General features: G+C 39.9%; 1 pseudogene; it reads left to right on the top strand.

Annotated features, from left to right (window-relative positions):
* LOC132495297 (coiled-coil domain-containing protein 150-like) overlaps window positions 1-2,553 on the top strand; it is a 92,271-nt pseudogene extending 89,718 nt beyond the window's left edge.
* Window positions 2,554-22,349: the final 19,796 nt, after the last annotated feature.

Below are 22,349 nucleotides of genomic sequence, written 5' to 3'. Positions count from 1 at the left end.
TAATTAAAAGGAATATGGACTCGTCTCTTGTGAGTTTGCCAACAGTGACGCTTACTGGGCCCTTAAGGAAGTTACATTTACTTTCTGTGACTCATCAGTTACCACTTCTATAATAGTCAGGAAGTTATTACCTACCACTGTTACTCTGATAGATGGCTTGGAGTAAGTTTCAATAAATGTTGGCTCCATTCTCATTCACCATACAAGAGGAGACATGACGTACAATGAATGTCATTTCAAGCATCTTTCCCTCCACTTCCGATAAAGAGAAAAGTGGGGTTTGGTTTGGGGGTGGATGGGAGTGTGTCTGTCGTCAGGATGCACAAACAGACCTGGAAAATACTTCAGCTTTGTAGCTTTCTAAAAGTTAAATGACAAGCAGAGCTCTATTTTCTTATCTCACTATTTTGTACTCACACTGTGACCTGGTTAATACAGGACAAGTACATAGTAGCACAAATTTATAAAGGACCTATTATATGGCTGGTGCCGTGCTAGGTGATGGAGCTACAGGGTGAAGAAGCCACAAGAAGCCCCTGCTCTCATCAAGCTTGCCTTCTCCCAAGCAAGAGAGAAATACACTCGTCTCTGAGACCTCAGCGTCAAAACATGAAAATGCTGTCCATGAAACATAAATAATCAAAGGGGGAAAACCAGTCATTTTACTTTTTATTCTAGAGGATATGTTCTACAGCTATTTTGAAGCAACCTTTATATATAATAAAAACCTGTTGGCTCTACCTTCAAAATCACAAAATATCCCAAATACATAGAAAAGTGCTAGGCACATATAGGCACTCAATAAATATTTGTCAAGTAAATGAATACTGATTCTAGATAATCTTCAAAGGCAGACTATTAGAGGGACTGTTTTCAAGTCTAACAGATCATTTGGAAGTTTGTGCTTAGGAACTAAAGTATAAAATATTTTGATAAAGGAAATAAAAAATACCATTTACACTAAGCTGGCCCAGTGTTTTTACTAATTCATTCTATTACCTTTATAAAGCACAGCAGGAAAATCTAGGCTTTACAGTTCAGGGACTTTGGAGAAGTGTTTAGTCTTAGAGAACAGAACTCAAAGTGTGGTTTGAACTACCACATGAATGTTCAGTGCCATCTTGTACTTTCACTCCTATCTTAACTTTCTCCCAAGCCCTCTCACCTCAGTTCACATCCAGGAAATATTAACAAATGCATGAAAATCAGCAGGTTTGCATTCATTGTTTAACTCCATATTCAGAAATTATTCTCTCATCTATAGGAGGATATGTATTATGCAAACAGGTTGCAAAGACCATGCAGTTAGAATTTGAGTCTTTTAATATCTAGGTAAAGTCTCTTGAACTGGCAACTATGGGAAGAAAACTTCCAGTTTAACTAATATGAAGCCCATTTGCTAATTGTGGGGGGAAATTAAGCTTTTAAATTATACAGTGTAAAAGGAAAGAGTCTCGGGCTTCCCTGGTGGTGCAGTGGTTGAGAGTCCGCCTGCTGATGCAGGGGACACGGGTTCGCGCCCTGGTCTGGGAAGATCCCACACGCTGCGGAGCAGCTGGGCCCGTGAGCCATGGCCGCTGAGCCTGCGCGTCCGGAGCCTGTGCTCCGCAACGGGAGAGGCCACAACAGTGAGAGGCTCGTGTACCGCAAAAAAAAAAAAAAAAAAAAAAAAAAAAAAGAGTCTCTTGAACTAATACACAAAAAGATTAAGTGTTCCTTTGTTGTAAATTTTAATGAGAACATTTGTATGTGCAGGTAACAGCTAAAGTGCAAGAAGCTTGGCTCTGGTTTAAGTGCAAATGCGATGACCCACAACTTGAGCTGATCAAAAACCCGTTGCAGAGGGAAGACAGGTGGCGGAAAGAGGTGGAATATTTGTGTGTCTTAAGCAATTCTGGATTTGTTCCTTCTCAGATTTCTAATTACACAAATTCTCTCTTCATCCAGCTACTCTCCACTAATCTGTAGATTTCTTTAAACTACTGTTTGGAAAACCAATGAACTGAATTTCTTTCTTAAAAGTTCTACCTCTCCCAAGCTGTCTAGTTTAGAACCACCTATCTTGAAAAAAAAATGACATCCATAAAGACAAAATAGGCCCTCAGCTCTGCATTTAGTTTCTAACAGTTTTGGGGTGTGTTTTCTTTCCAATAGGACCAAGATAAAAGGCACAGCAGCATATCCGATCAGTCTGCTCTACATTGATGGGAGAATAAACAGAATCTTAGACTTGTGCCCAAGAAGTGTCATTCTGAAGTAAAGAGAAGGTGGTGTCCTTGACAGAGGAGCTTCTTCACTTAGAACAGCTACATCACCCTGATTCCCTGAGCCCAGCAACTAGGGCTGGGCTGTTTCCACCGTCATCAGGACATGAAGTCTTTGATGTGGACTGAAGATTTTGGACCTGAGTTTATCCTTTTATGAACTCTTTGATATCAATACAGAACCACCCCATCTTTTTTGTCCCTTTCCCCATTTTCCACCCAGTAAGTTTATATTAATGTGTTGTATGATAGGAGATGCTGTTGGCTATTGTTTTAAGTAAATTTTATCAAAAAGCATTTAATGAGGTACTGGATGATTTGGCAACTAAATGATATGATACTTTATTTCAGTGAAATGTCCTGGTCTAACATCTAGTAGATACTCCCTGGAAATACGATCACCTGAAAAGTGGTAAAAACTCTCCCACTGTCTAGTAAACATATACCCTTCTATGCTGGGTAATTACTAGCACACCTTTTATAAGACCATATCTCTGTTCGTATATAAGATATCTCAGAGGTTGTATTTGCAGGTTCCTTGGACATTTACAAAGAAGTTTATTCAACTCTGTTCCAGGAGATTATGCCTGACCAATGTAGCTCTCCCTTACTATAGTAAGCAATAAATTCAGCTTTATCTTCTCATTTCAGATTAAGTAATCCAGATTTAAAGTATGTAAACAGCTGGCATAATACCTGGCTTAATTGATGCTCAAGTAATGGTAGCTGCTGATAATAGTATTAGGACCTAAATCAAATGAGCAATTATAAAATTAGAATATCAAATATAAGACTCAGAGGTTGATGAGCCCACCACTCAATATCTAATGTAAAAAAAAAAAACACAGCTGGGGACTTCCCTGGTGGTGCAGTGTTTAAGAATCCACCTGCCAATGCAGGAGACATAGGTTCAATCCCTGGTCCAGGAAGATCCCACATGCCGCAGAGCAACTAAGCCCATGTGCCACAACTACTGAAGCCTGCACTCTAGGGCCTGCGTGCTGCAACTACTGAGCCCGCATGCTGCAACTACTGCAGCCCGCGCACCTAGAGCCCATGCTCCGCAACAAGAGAAGTCACCACAATGAGAAGCCCACGCACTGCAACAAAGAGTAGCCCCTGCTCTCTGCAACTAGAGAAAGCCACACGCAGCAACGAATACCCAATGCAGCCCAAAATAAATAAATTTTAAAAATAGAACAAAATACTAAAAAATAAAAAAACACCACTGAATTTATTGCTTACTGTGGTAGGGGAGAGATGTTAGTCAGACAGTGGCCCCCCTGATCAGAGCAAACTGCTGATCTTATATAGGGTTTTGAGAAAGCATTGAGTTCAAGCACTGGAAGAGTTTCAGAGGTTTAAGTGGGTTGGCATCATCTGCAGATGTGTAGTACTTGAGTGAGACTATTGTTGATTAATTGACATTCAGAGGCAAGTTTCCTGGAGGGCATCCATTTCTGTGTCTGACTTTCAAGAGTGAGGGACTCACTGATTGGCAGGCTGGTAAAAGCCTCCTTAAGTTGTCTAACTCCTATAGTATTTATCCCTTTGGAGGTAAGGAGGTATTGTCAATTTGATGGTATTGGGGAGTCAGAATCTTGAAACAGCCTAACTAAGAGCCCCAGAGAACAATTAACCTGGTCCTGGGGTGGCACTGAAAACCTTGGTCCTGAAATATGCATAGGAACAAAGATCCCAATTGCTGCACAGGAGAGATGATCAATCTTAATGGGTTGCAAATGAGTGTTGTCGTGAGTCACATGCCAAGAATATTAATATCCTCATCCAGAACAAGAGGAGAATTACAGAGTTAGACTGGTGATCATTTCTAGTCAAGATGATAGTTAAAACAGCCTATTTAGTGTGATGATTTGTTAAAGCATTTCTATGATACTTTAGAAGTGTTTCTATAGTACGTTTAGAGTGTCTATCATATATACTAGCTTCTATTGTGACCCTCTACTTTCATTTGAAATAACAAAAAAACAGACAAAATATGAAACAATGGTTTTTAAGAGACTGGACATCAAGCAACAAAGCACTCTCATCCCTGAAAGAAAGGGAACAAGTGAGGTGGGCCCTGTTGTTGCCTCGACGACTTACAGCCTTGAGGGAGTTCAGGCTGTGATGCAAGGAGTGGAAATCAGGATGGGTTCCCTGGGTTAAGGAATGAGAATTGAGAGTCCGGGGAGACACAGGCTGCAAGCGTTCCAGGACAGAGGATGGGAGAGGAGAGAGCCGCACAGAGGGAGCACGTCAGAGACGCCCACAAGGTCCTCTCTGAGTACTGGGCAGCACATGCCTTTGGGGAATCTACCTAAGGCTGGAGAAAAGGCCATCCAAAAGGGTTAGAAGTGACAGTGCCCAGCATGCACGTGCACGCACACGTGCGTGCATGCAGTACCAGTTCTCACCAGCCAGAATTGGCAACCTGGTGATTTCCGGGCACTGGGTAGTATCCAACAGGGCCTGGCCTCAGTGGTAGTGGATAGTGAGCCCTGGAGTCAACACAGCTCTGCTCCTAACACGGCCTAACAGCATGGCCCCAAGTGACCCATTTCCAAGTAACTGTGTTCCAAAACAGAGCTTAAGAATATTTAGAAGGATACAAAAAAATATGGTACCCATCAAGGTAGAATCACGATTTCTGGCAAAATTATCAGGCATGCAAAGAAGCAGGAAAATAGGGCCCATAATGAGAAAATCAAAATTGACCCAGAACTAACACAAACATTAGAGTTGACAGACAAGGACATTAAAACAATTATTGTAACTATTCTGTATATTCAAAGAATATTATATCAGTAGATGGTAATATGAGAAAAAGAAAGTGGCAATAGTTTATAATTATTTAGTTAACTAGTAGAAAAATGATGAGAGATTTCCTTTAGCAATAGAGATTTACTGCCTGTGGTAACATCAGATTTAAAGGTGAGACTAACACAAGACCTGAAGATGCTTTGACTAATTTCTTGAAGACTGTAATTGTTCTGAAGCAAGGAGACTAAGCCATGGCTTCTACTGATTTAAGGGACAGGCAGTGCCATGTTTCTAACACCCCTAGAGCACGGCCTAACCATTTCATGTCAGTACAAAAAGAGATTTATGAAAATCTAGGAAGAATCAATCTGAACTCTAATTGACTTTGTTCCAGTTAGCTTGTCTGTAAAGTCTTTTACCCTTGGGGATTCTGAGACCATAGCTATTTCTTTGGTAATTTTTTGGTCAGCTTTATTGAGGTATAACTGACATTAAATTATAAGATATTTAAAGTATACATTGTAATAATTTGATATTCACTGTGAAAGATTCTTCTCAACTTGCTAATTAACACATCCATCACCTCACATCTTTTTAAAAAAAAATTTGGTGACAGCATTTAATTTCTACTCTGTTAGTAAATTTTAGTTATACAAGACAGTATTTTCAACCACAATCATCATGTTATACGTTATCTTATAACTGAAAGTTTGTACCCTTTTCCCAACTGTTTCCTATTTCCTCTACCTCCCAACCCCTGGAAATCACTTTTCTAATCTCTGTTTCTATGAGTTTGACCTTTTTTGGGGGGATTCCACATATAAGTATCTTTGGTAATTCCTTGAGTCATTTCTTTAGGCTAGTGTAGGTAATCTAATGTCACATCAGCTATAATTTGATAATATGAAAGGGCTGCAGTATATTTTCTCTGGAAGTAGATCCTGCCTATTAACTCTGTAGGTGCCACAAAGAAGAAAGGAATATTTCTCCAGCAGAGATCCCAAAGTATCAGGTATGGGTTGAGACTTAGAATTGTTGTAAATTCTCAGTCTTCAGAGCGGTTCTAGTAGACCAAATCAAATCAAGTTTATTTCTTCTCAAGCTTCTATGATTACATTTTCAAATTCTTCATCATCTTTTATCATGTCAGTCATTTTTACATTAAGACAAAATTCTCTCTCTCTCTCTCACTGTAAGTCATTTTGCTTTTTAGACAACCTCAAAACTCCTCTGAGGATCTGATGTTCCAGAGTAGCAGGATTAAGGGTAGAGAACACTAATATCAACAAGAATGCTATATTGTTCCACTTGGGAGTTTAGAGGAAGGACAAGGAACTGTTGTGGGCTCAGGTCTCCCTCAGAGCGGCCATGATTAGACAGATTTTGGATTGTCCTTCAGCTTCTTAGCCAGAATTGAACAATTGTTATTTCAGTGCTCCTTTCACTTGCACTATTCTCCTGGCTTCTTTACCTACAGGCTTCCAATTCTTAACAGAAGACCTTTTGGTCTAGTTTTTATCTCAGGGGTCAATTTTTATCTAGAGAGCCATAGCTTGTTTACTCTCTAAGCCTCTCTAAAAACATCTGGCCACATATTATATATTTTCTAAAAATAGTTTCACATTTCAATTTTTTTCTTAATAAGTTCCCTAGTTTATATTTGAGCCTGTTAAAAAAAAAGGGGGAGGACTAGTCCTCCTTTACTTCAGCTGTGGGGTCTACCCCAGAATACTTTCGAAAAAAGAGGAGGTTTTCTAAGAAATTTGACTATTTGATAATATTTGACATCTCTCTTCTCAAGAGTGTTTATTCTGGGCTTTTATCTCTGGTGATCTCTCACTTCATTGAGTGAGATGGCTCTATGGTGGCACCACACTATAATGTTTTCTCCACCTTGGATTTCCTTGGGCAATAGGGACTCTGTAAACCATTTGCTAATGTAATCCCTTTTCTAAATGGTCAGAAACGATGAACAATATATAGAAGACTAAAACAGACTGGAATATTTCCTGATTACCAGCCCCAGCAGAGTGTTTTTCTTTTCTTATATAGTTCTAATAAGAGATCAGGATTGAGTCTCATTGGAAGGATTGGTTCAATGCCACCCTCAACCAATCACTGTGACTTGAAAGATGAATTGTATACTGACTGGTTAGGTCTCTATGTGAGATATGTCCATCTCACTGAGGGTGAGGGTGAGGGTGAGGGTTAGGTCTCTATGTGAGATATGTCCATCTCACTGAGGGTGGTCCCCAAAGGAAATCTAAGTGATATTTCCAGAAGAAAGGGGAAATGGAGGTGGACCAGATCAAAACCATAGATGTCAAAAGTTTGTAAGTGGAGAAAATACACCAAGGTCACTAGTGAACTTCATTTACACTGCAGCCAGAAAGCTTTGAGTAGCGGATAGGGTCCTCATACTGACACTCGTTTTCCTCCAGAGCACTAATGGACAGCCACAAGCTGTCAAGTTCTTCCCGAAGCTTTTAAAACTATTTCATTAGTAACCTATGTATAGGGGCTTTCAGGTAACTAAAGACATGGCAGCTACTTAGCTGTCTGCCTCCTAATATTCCCTTCACAAGCAATATGAAACAAGAAAGAAAAAGTAAATTCTACACAAAACCATACTCTATGTAACTCGAAGGCAGATAATGTCAAATCTTCAAAATAATTAAGTAAAATGAGGAGAAAAAAAAAATCACCAAATCCCCATGCATGGCTCTCTCCCACTTCTGCCCCACCTCCCTCAATAAAAGGCTCTGTGGCAGACAAAGGTAGACCAAAATAACTGCAGTGAAGACAGAAAAAGGAAACTAAGGAAGGAGTCTAAGGTTGATCTGGAACTGCCACCACAAAGACTAAATGCACCCTAAATCTGGAAATACTAAAAAGTGTCCAGGCAGATCAGAGCATGAACTACAGGAAAGGGACTTCAAAGTACATACATGATTTAAAAGGTACAGGCATGATTTAAGGGGGCAGTCATCAAAATGCATAGATTCTGGAGGAGTAAAAAAGGCAAAAGGGAGAAGCCCTCTTTCGAAAGTGTTAAGGGGAAAGAGAAAAAAGGAAAATTTTAGGGCCAGTAAGAAAAAAGACAAGCATAAAATATCACACCTGTGAACAAGAGGAAAGTTAAGTCCGTACAGAGCTACTGCAGAAAGTCAGGAAGTGAAATTCCCTACATTTCAACTGAGGAAAATTTCCAATAGGCATTCATGGAGGAGGACACGAAAAGTGAACATTCCAAACAAATGTATTTCAGACAAACTTTTGAGGACACGATAAACCACTGGGAAACAAATTCAAAAACTGAGACCAGAAATGGACAAAAATCAGAAGTAAAAGGAGAGTTGTTTAAACTCAGGAAAGAAATGGAAGGAAAAGACAAAATTGTCTCAGAAATGAGGAATAAGTTACAAGATGCTCAAGGGAGAACAGATTCAGATGAAAATAACAGTCATTGAAGAAAGGCAAGAAAACAACCAAGAAAATGAAAATTGTATAAAGAAGTTCAGAGAAAATGTAAATGGAATGGAAAATAGGCAAAGAAGGAATAATAATTGTGTTATTGGAGGCCCTGAGGAAGAAAAAACAGTAGAATAGAAGTAATATTTTAACCTACAGCCCAAGCACACTTTCCAAAACTAGAAAAAAAAATGTATATCTGAATCTACATTATAAGGATGCTGTGGGTACCCTGGGAAAACTGATCAACTTTGAGACATATTCTAATAAAACTATTAGATTTCAAAGACAAAACGTTATCAAAGTCTACAGGCAAAAAGATCAAATAACTTAAAAGGCAAAAGAAACTGGCAATAGACATTTAAAAACCAACACACCAAGCAAAGCAACAGCGCAGCAGTGTGGTAGGCAGAATTCTAAGGCCCTGAGATTCCCTACACTCTGATATGCATGCCTACACCATCCCTGGGACTGTGAAAATGGTGATTTTACTCATGATTCAATTATATGTTACAACTGACTTTAAGAAAGGAAGAGTATCCTGGTCTAATCACGTGAGTCTTTTAAAAACTGTTTTCCCCACCTGGTTACAGAAGGGGAAGTCAGAGATTTGAAGCACAAGATTTCACGTGCCCTTGCTGCCTTGAAGATGGAGAAGGCCACATGGCAAAGAATGCAGGTGTCCTCTAGGAGCTGAGAACAGCCCCCGGTTGAAAACCAGCAAGGAAATGTTGACCTCAGTCCTAAAACTGCAAAAAAAACAATTCTGCCAACAACCAGGTTGAGCTTCAAAGCAAATTCTTCCCTAGACCTCCAGAGAGAAGCACAGCCTTGCTGATACCTTGCTTTCAGCCTATGAAACCCTGAGTGAGACTCTAGCCTCGCTGTGTCTGTATTCCTGATGCACAGAAACTATGAAATAATAAGTGTGTATTATTTTAAGGGTTTAAGGTAGCAGCAATAAAGAAGTTAATACAAGTAGCATTTTTTTAAAACTCTAAGAATGTGTTAAAAAAAAAAAACTCAAAGAATGTGTGTGAACCAAGGATTTTATATCCAGATACATTGTCCTTCAAATAGCAAGACTAAGAAAATTGGTTAGAAACATATAAAAACTTAGAGAATTCTGTACCCATCAGCCCTTCTTAAGGAATTTGCAATAGCAGAGGTCAGCAAACTTTCTCTGTAAAGGGCCTGATGGTAGATATTATGGGCTTTGAGGGTCATATATGGTTTCTGTCACTCATTATTTTTTGGTTTGTGTGTGTGTGTTTTATACAATCCTTTAAAAATAAGGAGAAAAATTCTTAGCTCACAAGCCATATAAAAATGGGCTATGGGCCATATTTGCCTGTGGGCCTTATTTGAACAACCTCTGTATTAAGGATGAGCCTCATCCAACCAAGTGATAACTGGGAAAATTTCAGGCAAAGGACTGATGGTGTGAGCATTTAAAAATATATAAAGCAATAATATGAAGCAAAGGTCAGAATGACAATGGAAAACTGATGTACAAATGTTACATATTATGACAAAGCAGAAATGCAACTACAAAAATGGCAAAAAGAAGAAGGAAATACAAAAATAGAATAATGTTATATAGGCCACAGGAGGGCATTAAAGGATAAAAAAAACCTTGATAAACCAGATAGCCAAAGGTTAAATAAGGAAACTGGACTAACAGCTTTTTAAAAAGTACAAGCAAGGGAGGCAGTTCAAGACGATGATGTAGGAAGATTCTGGACCCACCTCCTCCTACGGACACACTGAATCTACAGCTATATATGGGACAATTTCCTCTGAAAACTAGCTGAGCATCTCTACATGGGGAAAATGAGCAAAAGGCCACATCAAAGTGGTAGGAGAGGCTGAGATCCAATTTCATCACAAACCCCATCCCTGGCATGGCAACCCACAATCAGGAGGAAACATAAACCCAGAGCTGCTCCCTGAGGAGTGAAGGGTTTGTACCCCAAAAAAGGCACCCCAACTTTTAAGATTTGCACATGAGAGACAAGCCTCCAAAACATCTGGCTTTGAAATCCAACAGGGCTCATGTCCATGAGACCCAAAGGGCTGCAGCAATCTGAGAAATGGCCCTTGAAGGGCTTGCATGAACTCACCATGGGGCCCAGCACAGAAGCAGCCATTAGAAAAGCACTTCGACTTTACAAGAAAGAGATTCAACTGCTAATCTTAAAGCATCCACCAGAAGGGTGGGATGCGCTGCAATACTCTCCAGGGACGGAGGATGGTGGGCACCATTTTCACACTCTCCCTCTGCATTGCTAAAGCCAGTGGGTGCCTTTTTCTCTCACCCCTTGGCAGGTGTCATCTCCACCCTCCAACCAGGGAGTGCCATCCTCACTAAAACTTTAATTTTGCTAAACCTAGAGTTGCCATCTCTTTTCCCCACTCTAGACCTTTGTTTTCTCTGCTTGGGGTGGGCTCCATCTTTGTGCTCTCTCTCTACTGTGCTCCAGAGTGTCAGCATCTCCCAGAGGGGAGGTTTTATATGCATCTGGTGCCTGGTTTTTGTGGGTGCCGCCCACAGGATGCCCCTTGATCACTTGGCTCTGGAGGCCTGGGGGCTTACATTCCTGGGTGCCAGAGGACTGTCACAATCAGAGACAGTTCTTGGCAGACTACTACCCCCAGGGCACTGCAAAGATAGCCTACTAAAACATACGTATCACAGAGTTTCTGAGAAAGAGGCCTATTTGCTCGTCCAATAGCTCTGACCTGAGCGGCAGGCTTTACTGGTCTGGCACGCTTCTAGGAGGTGATCTTGGGTAAGAGAGGCTGGTGGGCACAATCTTTGTGCTCTCCCCCTGCTTCACTCCAGCTTGCTGGTATATTCCAGAAAGGAGCTTATACACTTGTTTGGTGCCCCAATTTTTGCAGCTGCCACCAGGGAACACCTCTACATTTTCTGACTCTGGTGGCTTACACTATGGGTCCCACAGAACTATAGCCAGGAGAAAGAATTCTTAAACAGCTACCACCCTTAGGGCACAGCAAGAGGCAAGGAGCTCAGGAGAGCCAGGAGCTCAGTCTTCTTATGAAAGAGGCCTAAAAGTTTAGCATCACTGATGCAGCATAGGGGCAAGGCTTCTAATTAAAAACACACCAAGGGCTGACTGTAAACCTTTCTAGAGACTGCAGAGGGCAGGCACAGCCTTCATGCTCTCCCTCCAGAGCAGGTACTGGCACTCCAGAATGCCAGTATTGCTTGGGCGGGAGCTCTTACACATGTCTAGCGCCCCAGTTTTTACCTCTGGTGCCCTGGTTTCTGTGGCTGCCACCCAGGAAACATCCCTTTATCACCTGGCTCTGGTAGCCACAGGGGCTCACCTTCCTGGGTTCCACAGGACTGTAACTATAGAAGAGAGAATTCTTGGCAGACTGCCACCCCCAGGGCACTGCACAGACAGAAGCCTGAAACACACCTTCGGTCTTTCTGTGAAAGAGGTATTTACTTATCCTGGAGCTTTGGCCTAAGGGACAGGATTCAGGTATAGCATGCATTTAGAGGCATGTGGAGGTGCTCTCAAGAAATATGGGCAAGAGGACACCATCTACACTCTCTCCCTCTGCCTTACTCCCAGAAAAGCAACTTATACACTCCTCTGGAGCCTTGGTTTTTGCAGCTGTTGCCCAGGGAACACCTCCAGATCACCTGGCTCTAGGGGCCAGCAGGACTTATGCCTGCAGTTCCATAGGACTGTATATATTTGCATGCTTTAAAAGCTGCTGCCTGAAGGTCTGGCTTCTAAATCTGCCTGAATCAAGGTGCTGACTGAAATACCCCTCTGTGGAACACTGACAGGTCTTGGCACACCCTCAACTACTGGGAACTATTAAAAATAAAATAGGCCGTGTGGACAGTCACAAAGGATTGAGAGACAACGAAGAGCTGGGGCAGGGCTGAATGATAAGGTTCATCTCCTACACAAGGTCACTCCTTCAAGACAGAGAGGTAGTTGTTTCGTCTACTATATAGAAACCAACAAAGAGTCATGTAAAATGAAGAAATTGAGGAATATGTTCCAAATAAAGGAAGAAGATAAAACCTATGAAACAGAGATAAGTAATTTAGCTGATAAAGAGTTCAATAATGGTCATAAAAATGCTCACCAAACTGGGGAGAACAATGGATGAACCTAGTGAGAACTTTAATAAAGAGATGAAAAATATAAGAAAGTACCAAATAGAAGTCACAGAACTGAAGAACACAGTAACAGAAATGAAAAATATACTAAAGGGTTTCAACAGCAGAGTAGATGAAGCAGAAGAAAGGATCAATCAACTCAAAGGCCAGGCAGTGGAACTCACCCAATCAGAGCAGCAAAAAGAAAAAGAATGAAAGAAGTTAAGATGCCCTAAGCGACTATGGGACATCAAGCATACTAACATTCACATTAAAGGGGTCCCAGAAGGAGAAGAGAGAGAGAAAAGGGCAGGAAACTTATTTGCAGAAATAATGGCTTAAAACTTCCCTAACATGGGAAAGGAAATAGACATCCAGATCCAGAAAGTCTAGGGAGTTCCAAAAAAGATGAACCCAAAGAGATCCACACTGAAACACATTACAATTAAAATTTCAAAACTGAAAGACAATGAAAAAATCTTAAAAACAGCAAGAGAAAAATAGTTTGTTACATACAAGGGAACCCTCCCATAAGACTCTGAACAGATTTTTCAGCAGGAACTTCACAGGCTAGAAGGTAGTGACACAATATATTTAAAGTGCTAAAAGAAAAAAAATGTTCCAACCAAGAATACTCTACCTGGAAAAATTATTATTCAGAATTGAAGGAGAGATGAAGAGTTTTCCAAGCAAGCAAAAACTAAAGGGAAACATTACCATGAAGCCAGCCTTAAAAGAAATGTTAAAGGGATTTCTTTAAGCTGAAAAGGAAGGGCACTAATTAGTAACAGAAAAACATATGAAAGTATAAATCTCACTGGTAAATATAGTGGATCATTCACTTATAAAACTAAAAAGAAAAAAGTAGTAAAAATAACTATAATAATTAGTTAAGGGATACATAAGATTAAAAGATGTAAAATGTGACATCAAAAATATAAAATGTTGGGGGTGCATAAAAAGGTAGAACTTCAAAATATGTTCAAACTTATTATCAACTTATTGACTGTTATAAGTTGTTATATATAAGCCTCATGGTAGCCACAAAGCAAAAACCTATGGTAGATACACAAAAGATAATGAGAAAGGAATCTAAGTATACCACTAAAGGAAGTCACCAATCCACAAAGGAAGAGATCAAGAGAAGAAAGGAACAGAGAAGAAGTACAAAACAGCCAGAAAACAATTAACAAAATGGCAATAAATACATACCTATCAATAATTACTTTAAATGTAAATGAACTAAATTTTCCAATCAAAAGACAAAGAGTGGCTAAATGCATTAAAAAACACACATAAAAACTAAGACCCATCTATGCTGTTCACAAGACACTCCATCTGTAAGAACACAGACTGAAAGTGAAGGGATAAAAAAAGATATTCCATGCAACAGAAACGAAAAGAAAGCTGAGTTACCTATACTTATCAGACAAAATATTATAGTCTTTAAAACAAAGACTGTAATAAGAGACAAAGAAGGAGATAATGATAAAGGGGTCAGTCCAGCAAAAGGATATACCAGGTGTAAATATTTACGTTCCCAACATAACAGCCACCTAAATATATACAGCAAATATTAACAGGCTAAAAAGAAGGAGAAATAGACAGCAATACAATAATAGTAGGGGACTACAATACTTCACTTACATCAATGTATAGATCATCCAGACAAAAAATCAATAAGGAAACATAGACCTTAAATGACACATTAGATCAAACAGACTTAACAGATACACACAAAACATTCCATCCAAAAGCAGCAGAATACACATTCTTCTCAAGTGCGCTTGGAATACTCTCTAGGATAGATCATATGTTAGGCCAAAAACAAGTCTTAATAAATTTAAGAAGACTGAAATCATATCACGCATCTTTTCTAACAACAATGGTATAAAAGTAGAAATTAATTACAAGAAGAAAACTGGAAAGCTCACATATATGTGGAGAATAAACAACATGCTATGGAACAACCAGTGGGTCAAAGAAGGAATCACAAGAGAAATAAAAAATACCTAAGACAAATGAAAATGGGAATAAAACACACCAAAATTTATGGAATACAGCAAAAGCAGTTCTAAGAAGGAAGTTTATAGCAATAAACACCTACCTCAAGACATGAGAAAAATCACAAACAAACAACCTAACACTACACCTCAAGAAATTAGGAAAAGAAAAAAATGAAGCCCAAGTTAGTAGAAGGAAAGAAATAAAGAATAGAGCAGAAATGAATGAAATAGAGACTAAAAAGACAGCATAAAAGATTAATGAAACTAAGAGATGGTTCTTTGAAAAGATAAACAACACTGACAAATTTTAAGCTAGACCCACCAAGAAAAAAAGAGAGATACCACAGAAATACAAAAGATCATAACAGACTACTATGAAGAATTACACACCAACAAATTTGACAACCTAGAAGAAATAAATTCTTAGAAATATACAACCCTTGAGACTGAATCATGAAAAATAGAAAATCTGAATATACTGAAGAGAAATAAGGAGATTGAATCAGTAATCAAAAACCTCCCAACAAAATAAAGTCCAGGACCAGATGGCCTCACTGGTGAATTCTACCAAACATTCAAAGAATAATTAATACCAATCCTTGTCAAACTCTCCCAAAAAATACAAGAGGAAGGCACACTTCCAAAACTCATTTGACGAGTCCAGCATTACCCTGATACCAAACTAGACAAGGATACCATAAAACTACAAGCCAATATCCCTGATGAATAGAGATGCAAAAATTCTTACCAAAATATTAGCAGTGATCAGAATTCATAGCACTGAACATTTTTATCAATAAAAATGAAAAACTGAAAACCAATAAATCAAGTTTCAAGCTCACAGAAACTAGTGAAAGAAAAAAGTAAACCAAAAGAAGATACAAAGAAGGGAATAATAAAGATAAAAGCAGAAATTGATGATAGAGAATTTAAAAATAGATCTAGTAAATAAATTAAAATCCTATTTTAAAAAATTAACAAAATAGACAAAACCACTAGTTAATTTGATCATTAAAAAGGGAAAAAGCATAAATACTGAAAAATGACAAGGTAGAAATAACCATTGAAACAGAAGAAATTTTAAGTCATGAGAGACTAGTTTGCACATCTTGCTGCAAATAAATTTGAAAACTTAGATGAAAGGGATAATTTCCTAGGGAAATACAGCTGATCAAAATTGATGCCCTTGGGCTTCCCTGGTGGCACAGTGGTTGAGAGTCCGCCTGCCGATGCAGGGGACACGGGTTCGTGCCCCAGTCTGGGAAGATCCCACATGCCGTGGAGCGGCTAGGCCCGTGAGCCATGGCCGCTGGGCCTGCGCGTCCAGAGCCTGTGCTCCGCAACGGGAGAGGCCACAACAGTGAGAGGCCCGCGTACGACAGAAAAAAAAAAAAAATGATGCCCTTAATTATAGAAAGCTTAAACAGACGAATTTCTGTAGAAGAAACAGAGAAAGTTATTAAGAAATTACCTAACATAAATGTGGAATTCTACCAAAGCTTCAAAGACTGGTACTCAAATGCTTCATCATTATTCCAGAGCATTAAAATGAAGGAAAATTTCCTAATACCTTTTTTAAGGCAAGTATAACATTGATACCTAAACCTGATAAAGATGATAAAAAAAAAACTACAGAGCAATATCACTCATGAATATTCATGCAAAAATACTAAAGAATCCGCAAACAGAATTCAACACCATACCAAGAAAGTAATATACTATAACCAAGTGGGATGTATTCCAGGAATGCAAGGTTGGTTCAATATTAGGATATCTGTTAATATCATATACCATATTAAAAACCAAAAGGGAAAAATATTAAAAATCTATGGGAAAAATCATAATTATTTTCATAGATGCTGAAAAAGCCTTCAATAAAAATCAACATCCACTGAAGATAAAAATACTCAAGAAAATAGGAATTGAGTTTTTAACAAGAGCAAATATATATAAAAATACAGATTTCACTTTATTTATCTATAAATATATATGTTTATAAAATATATAAAATTATATATACATATATATGTATGTATGTATATATACACATAGGTGATCCTTAAACAATATGGGTTTGAACTGCACAGGTCCATTTGCATGCAAATTTTTTCAATAAATATAGCACTTGTATTTTCATTTTACAAAACCTTAAATTAACTAAGTGTGGGGAAAAGTCTGTGTTCAATTAGAGATCACAATATGTAGAATCAAAAAAACTAGGATTTGAGTACTGATTCTATACAAACGGTTTTACCTTCCTGCCCTTGAGTGAGGCATCTATCAATTCCTTTGTCTTTGAGGCAGAAATAGCAGCACATGGATTTTCTAATGCAGTGGGGTGGGGTTAGGGGGAGCAGTCAACTGCACAAACATAAATTTTACACACACACACACACACACACACACACACAAACTCCCCAGGCCAACCTTAACATGGAACCACTCAGAGAAAGGAATTCTGGAAAATGTAGTTCCACCTTAATTAGACTGACACAGTTCAAACCGCACATTCTGACCAGCAATGAGTATAGGTGGCCTGTAGGGGAGCTGGTCACATTCTATTTCTTGATTTGGGTGGTGATTTCATGGTTGTGTTCACTTTGAAATAATTCACTGGCCCCTACACTTATGATCTGAGCCTTTTCCCTAAGTATATTATACTTTCACTAAATAAGCCATTTTTAAAGAGAAAATAAATGTGTTATGAAGTTATAAATATTAAAATAATTTGGTACTGGCTCAGAAACAGACAAACAGTTCAGTGGAATAAAACAGAAGACATACAGATGGCCAAAAAGCACATGAAAATTTGCTTAACATCACTAATTATTAGAGAAATGCAAATCAAAACTACAATGAGGTATCAGCTCACTTTGGTCAGAATGGCCATCATCAAAAAGTCTACAAACAATAAATGCTGGAGAGGGTGTGGAGAAAGGGAACCTTCCTACACTGTGAGTGGGAAGGTAAATTGGTACAACCACTATGGAGAACAATATGGAGGTTCTTTAAAAAACTAAAAACAGAACTACCATATGATCCAGCAATCCCACTCCTGGGCAGATATCCAGAGAAAACCATAATTTGAAAAAATACGTGTACCCCAATGTTCATTGCAGCACTATTTACAAGACCCAAGACATGGAAGCAACCTAAATGTCCATCGACAGAGGAATGGATAAAGATGTGGTACATATATACAACAGTGGAATATTACTCAGGCATAAAAAAGGATGAAATAATGCCATTTGAAGCAACATGGATGGACCTGGAGATTATTATACTAAGTGAAGTAAGTCAGACAGAGAAAGACAAATATCATATGATGTCACTTATATGTGGAATCTAAAAAGATGATACAAATGAACTTATTTACAAAACAGAAACAGACTCACAGACTTTGAAAACCAACTTATGATCACCAAAGGGGACATGTGGAGGGGGGAGATAATTTAGAAAGTTGGGATTAACATATACACACTACTATATATAAAATAATCAACAAGGACCTACTGAAAAGCACAGGGAACTCTACTCAGTATTCTGTAATAACCTATACAGGAAAAGAATCTAAAAAAGAATGGATATATGTATATGTATAACTGAATCACTTTGCTGCACACCTGAAACTAACACAGCATTGTACATCAACTATACCCCAATATAAAATAAAAATTAAGCTCAAAAAAAAGAAATTAAATGTGTTGTAAAGTTATAATCATTAAAATAATTTGGTACTGGCTCAGAAACTAACAGTTCAATGGAACAAAACAGAAAGTCCAGAAATAGTCACCATTTGAATTTGCTATGTAATTAAGATAGTGGGAATAAAGAGTTAACAAAACCCTTTCTCCTTTTCCAAAAGGAAAAGACCTTGGATTCACTTTCTCCCAGCATTATTTGCCTGGAAACCTAATAGGGTAGGGTGTCAGCTGTATTACCAGGCAGCATTGCTTATAGTAAAAATGACCCCCTAATGAGTAAATTGCACCTAGTCTGGGAGGCTTTTAACGCCTGGTGGGAAGCAGGGCCCTGGGGCTTCACTATGAGGTTCACCCTGTGAGCGAGTGCACACTTCCATGCAGGGCCCTGGAAGTGATGTTCATGAGCTTTTACAAACAATATTGGTTCCTATGGTGGTCTTGGTTCTTGTCTGGCTTTGTTCCATTACACCTGTGCTGCTCCTTGGAGGCCAAAAGTCTAGTTCCTGGACTCTGTAAGGACCCCTGGTGATGACACATCTGATGCTGTTCTGCTGACATGCTGTAATTCCTGTCCTGTGTCCTCCTATAGATGTAAATGAGGCTGATGCCAGGTGTGGCCTATTGGTCTTGTGACTGAGTGTCCCACTGGACTGAGTCACTGTGCTGGTCAAGCAGAGCGGACATTGCAGGTGGCATTTCAAAACAGAGGTAAAAAATTATTCTGTAAAGTCAATCGAGACACAGACTGGTTAGTCAGCCTTTTAGTAAAACAAAGGTGGGTTTCCACCTCATCCTACCTCAGTACCAGCCTTTATATTCAGATGGATTTCACACTTAAAGGGGAAGAACACCACATCTGGGTATATACTGAAAAGAACTGAAAGCAGGACCTTGAACAGAAATTTGTGCACCAATGTTCATTGCATTATTCACAATAGCAAAAGGTAGAAACAACCCAACTGCCTATCAATGGATGAATGGATAAATAAAAGTTGGTATATAATAGAATGGAATATTATTCAGCCTTCAAAAGGAAGGAAATTCTGACACATACTACAACGTGAATGAACCTTGAAGACATTATGCTAAGTAAAATAAGCCAGTCATGGGGCCTCCCTGGTGGCGCAGTGGTTGAGAGTCCGCCTGCCGATGCAGGGGATACGGGTTCGTGCCCCGGTCTGGGAGGATCCCATATGCCGCGGAGCGGCTGGGCCCGTGGGCCATGGCCGCTGGGCCTGCGCATCCGGAGCCTGTGCTCCGCAACGGGAGAGGCCACAACAGTGAGAGGCCCGCATACCGCAAAAAGAAAAAAAAAAAAAAATAAGCCAGTCACAAAGGACAAGAACGGTATGATTCCACTTATGAGTAGTCAAATTCAAGTTCCTAGAGACAGAAAGTAGAATGACAGTTGCCAAGGGCTGGGGGAGAGAGAATAGAGAGCTCTCATTTAACAGGTACAGCGTTTCAGTTGAGAAAGATGTAAAAGTTCTGGAGATGATCGTGGTGATGGTTGCACAAACATGTCAACGTACTGAATGTCACAGAACCATACGCTTAAAAATGGCTAAAATAGTAAATTTCATGTTAGTACATTTAACCACATTTTTAAGAGGTGGGGACAAAACCATAAAAGTACTAGATTATATGAGTGGAAAGTTTTGTCATCTTGTGGAGAGAAAGACATTTCTAAGAATGACACCCCAAACAGAAAACCTATAGGGAAAAAGAAAGACTAGAGGGCTTCCCTGATGGCACAGTGGTTAACAATCCGCCTGCCAATGCAGGGGACACAGGTTTGATCCCTGATCCGGGAATATCTCACATGCTGCAGAGCAACTAAGCCCGTGCGCCACAACTACTGAGCTTGCACTCTAGAGTCCGCGAGCCACAACTACTGAAACCTGTGCGCCTAGAGCCCGTGCTCTGCAACAAGAAAAGCCACTGCAATGAGAAGCCCGCCACCGCAACGAAGAGTAGCCCCCGCTCGCCGCAACTAGAGAAAGCCCACACGCAGCAACAAAGACCCAACGTAGCCAAAAATAAAATAAATTTTTTAAAAAACCAACTAGAAAAAAGAGTCCTTTATTTTATAAACAAAATTAACAAGCCGACAACATACCCACTGAGTTTTCTCCTCCTCATCTACCTGTGTCTTGCACCTGTGGCCCACCTGGTGTGGCGATGAGGCCCCCACCTCCGGGCAGGCAGTTGGCACCCACACAGGTCCTGGCTTACAGCTGGGAGAGACCACTTCAGTCTGAACCTCACAGAGGATACACAAGGCCTCCTCACTGTCAGATGAGCAACCATGGCAAATGCGACAGGTTTCCTTCCCCCAAATCCTCCTGAAATAAAAAGATGTGTGATAAGCAAGACTTTGGGGGGTTTTCAAAGCCTCCGGTAGCACTGGGGTTGCCCCTCATCCACAGCCAGGTGCTCTGCCCTCTTTCCAGCCCCAGAAGAGGTCCTCCTGCTGCCAAGTTACGAGTCAAATTGGTGAATGGTTGGTGATTTCAGGACTGTCTCCAACAAACCACCTATCATACCCATTAAACTCAAAACAGAGCCTTAGTTCTCAGCAGCTGATGGACCAGGGAAGAAATCTATTTGAATCCGATGCTTATTAAAAATGATGTGTTTCACATACTTCTCTGAAATTCAAGAGAAATGATGCTTTTCAAGTGACAGATTTCTTCCCTCCTTACTTCCTGCAGGAGAGCCACCAGTTCAGGGACCTGTTTCTCATGCTCTTCCAAAGCCCTTTCAACATCATTGAATCGTTACCCACAGTAGCACCACCAACTACTTCATATCCCAACCACTCTCCAGTGACTCCCTGTACCGGCAAATGTGAGCTGTCTTCTCTTTCTTCTCCACCGTGAGCATCTGGGAACCCCTATTCCTGACACGCTAGTTCTGTTTGGCAGTTGAGGGCATCCTGAACTCAGGACAAACTCAAGTTTGCTTGTTCAGTACCTGTAATTCGTACACAGCCTCTACCACTGGGAGACTCTTTAAAATGCCTAAGAACTTTAAAATTCAGATAATGGCATTAATTAAGAATGTCTTAATATGGTCCCTCAAATCTGTACAGTCCAATATGGCTGCCAAAGCTATTTCAATTTTAATCTAAATTAAATTTAAATAAATTAAAATTAAGTACAATTTAAAATTCAGCTCCTTAGTCGCACTAGCCCCATTTCAACAGCTCAGTAATGTCTAGTGCCCACCGAATTGGACCGCACAGACATGGAACATTGACATCACAGGAAATTCTATTGGACAGCACTACCTTAAACCATGGATCTCTGCCCAAACTCTTTCCAGCACTCATTAAATGTCTGTGCTTCTATAATTCCCAGGTGTAGTGAGATGACATGCCTGTTCCTAGCCTTCAACTTCCATATTAACCTTCTTTCCTTTTCTAGGTTGGGTGCTGGGGGAGCACAAAGCACTACCCCGCTCTTAATACCCTGACCTCAGCACTCCCAGGAATTCTGGGGAACACTGAAGGGCTGTACCATAAAAAGGGGACATAAGCATGTGTATGATACCTTCCTTAGCCTATTGCCAACAACAGCGAGTTCTAGGAGCTGGTTATAATCAGCTCCCCTGTTGCTGTGAGCCCAGGGATCCCTGGTATGACAATGCAGTGTGCCTACAACTTCTCTTACCTCTGCAAAGTGCTTGGAAATTAACGAGTGCATCACAGGGTATCCCAAGTATCAGTGACTTTCTATTTTCAAGCCACAGAGACCTTATAAGTATTAGCTCATAGAATGACTAGTAAAAGGCAGTTATTTGGGAGCAACAACTCTTGGCATGGCTCCCCTTGTGACAGCTTTTCACCGCCCCCCACCCCATCTAGAAGACAGCCAGGAGTTGCTTTACGGCCTGGAGCCAAGTAGAGACTGAGGTAATGCTGGGTCAGTCTGGACCCCCAGTCCATTCCTGGCAGCCTCTCAGCACTTCTGCACCTTTTCCAGTTCCC

Source organism: Mesoplodon densirostris, chromosome 8 (genome assembly GCF_025265405.1).
Source record: "Mesoplodon densirostris isolate mMesDen1 chromosome 8, mMesDen1 primary haplotype, whole genome shotgun sequence".
Lineage (NCBI taxonomy): Eukaryota > Metazoa > Chordata > Mammalia > Artiodactyla > Ziphiidae > Mesoplodon > Mesoplodon densirostris.
Note: the sequence above shows the minus strand (reverse complement) of the source record. Positions and strands in the feature narration are given on the sequence as shown.